Source organism: Gossypium arboreum, chromosome 12 (genome assembly GCF_025698485.1).
Source record: "Gossypium arboreum isolate Shixiya-1 chromosome 12, ASM2569848v2, whole genome shotgun sequence".
NCBI lineage: Eukaryota > Viridiplantae > Streptophyta > Magnoliopsida > Malvales > Malvaceae > Gossypium > Gossypium arboreum.
The window spans coordinates 102528713-102530895 of record NC_069081.1 but is presented as its reverse complement, the minus strand read 5'-3'; the positions used below and the strand labels follow the sequence as shown (position 1 = coordinate 102530895).

The 2183-nt window shown below is 30.1% G+C and overlaps 1 long non-coding RNA gene across 1 annotated transcript; it reads right to left on the bottom strand.

Moving 5' to 3' along the window:
* Nucleotides 1-218: 218 nt before the first annotated feature.
* On the bottom strand, nt 219-1127 carry LOC128285216 (uncharacterized). Its single transcript, XR_008275661.1, has 2 exons — nt 1050-1127; nt 219-425 (listed from the first exon to the last, which is right to left on the bottom strand). It is a non-coding gene; the product is annotated as an uncharacterized LOC128285216 (long non-coding RNA).
* Nucleotides 1128-2183: the final 1056 nt, after the last annotated feature.

The window sequence follows — 2183 nt, the reverse complement described above, 5'->3', positions numbered from 1 at the left end:
TATCTCATTAAATATAATACCTTTACCTGTTTTTCTTATTCCATAAGAAAATAGACATAATAAGATTTAATTTCATATATTATTCATCTTCAAACTATGTTTCTACAATTTTTAGTGATTTTTCAAAGTTACATCATTTCTGTTACTTGAATCTGTTTTTAGGTTACTTCCACATTTTTCATAATTTTCATGTGATAATCACCATTCAATCATACATATTAATAAACATGTATATCATCGGCCATTTTATTAGCTAATCACTAGCAAGTATTTACACATCATTCATTGTTCATATTATACCAAAAGTAGCTAAGTTTCTATACATGCCATACCCAAAACAAAACGTCTAATTATACCGAGTTATTTCTTTGATAGTGTGATCGGCCTCCGACGTTTCCTTCGATCCCCGAGTGGCTAGATAAGTACTATAAGAAGAAGAAAATAAAGAGATTAAGCACTAGGCTTAGTAAGCTTACAAGCAAATAAATCACAACATTCAACATAATGGATAATTATGCATAATATCATCTAACATCATAAATTTCTTTATTTCTCAATTTCTATCTTCTTCTTTATTCCCTTACCTTCTTTCTTACCTGACATTTCCTTTTTCATAAATATAATTTACTTTTCCTTTGCTGTTAATTCACTGTAATTTAACTCGCACCCTGACCCGTTGAACCACTCGGAATACTAAGGATACTAGGGTCGTTCCTGTCTTTCAATATCCTACCAATGCCATGTCTTTGACATGGACTTACATGAATTATTCCTATCTCCAATGCCATATATAATATGGACTTACATGGCTCAATCCTGTCTCCAAAGCCATATTTCTAATATGGACTTACATGGCTCATTTCGTTACATCTGTCAACCCTAATATCCTAACATTCTTAGGGTTCAACCGGGGCTTTCTAACACTTTTCCTCTGTCACTTCACCTTAAATTCGACTTTAAATATTTTCATAACATAAATATATAAATGCTGGAAATTGACAATAATAATGTAAAATAAAAGAATATTGCATTTATTTACTGTAACTTACCTTGATACAAAATGTGACTAAACTTTACAATTTAGTCCTTTACTTTTTCTTTTCCCCGATCTACTCCCAAATTTCGTTCTTCTTGATCTATAATAGCAAATTTAACTTATTTAATATTCACATTTATTAAAATAGTCTGTGACCCAAACTTTGGAAAAATTATATTTTACCCTTAAACTTTCACATATTTGTACTTTTGCCCCAAGGCTCGTAAATTAAACTTCATCCTATTTTCTTATGTTTTATGACATGCTGATCATTTTTCCCTTCTATGGCAATATTAAAATCACACTCTAACATATACTTATGACTATTGGTAATTTTTTTTTCCGATTTAAGCCCTTTTACTCGTTTTCACTTAAAACCGAGTAGCATAAGTTGTTTAACATAATTTAAAATCTCATATTCTATCATAAAACACCAAAATACACAAATTTAAGCTATCGGTATTTTTCCAAATATGAACCCTAGGTTGAATTATTGCTAAAATAAGCTTAATCAAGTTACCGAGACTCTAAAAACGTAAAGATCATTAAAAACGGGGCTTAGAATCACTTACTATGAGGCTTGAAAGTTAAAGAAACCCCAGCTATGGAGGAGAGCAAAAATCGGCAGAAACTAATTGAGAAGATGACCATTTTTGTGTTATTTTTCCCTTTTTAATTCATTTAATATCCAAATGACCAAATTGCCCCTCCTTACTAAACTTTCAAAAATTTCTTCCATGTCCTAATTTTTGTCCATGAACTTAAAATTGGTCAAATTGTTATTTAAACCCTCCTAATTAATTTTCCAAAGCAATTTCATACTAAAAACTTCTAGAATGCAAGTTTTGCAAATTATTCGATTTAGTCCCTAACCTCAACTTAAGCACTTTATGCATAGAATTTCATCACGAAATTTTCACACAATCATGCAATCATACCATGAACCTCAAAATAATAATAAAATAAATTTTTCTACCTCGAATTTGTGGTTTCGCAACCACTGTTCCATTTAGGCCCTATTTTGGGATGTTACAATTAAAGAGTATTATTCTCCTATTTATGAGTTAAGGGCTATGGGTAGTTTTAAATATTGTGTCAAAAAGAGTCAGATATAATCAGAACTTATAATGAGATTATTAAAAAAAAT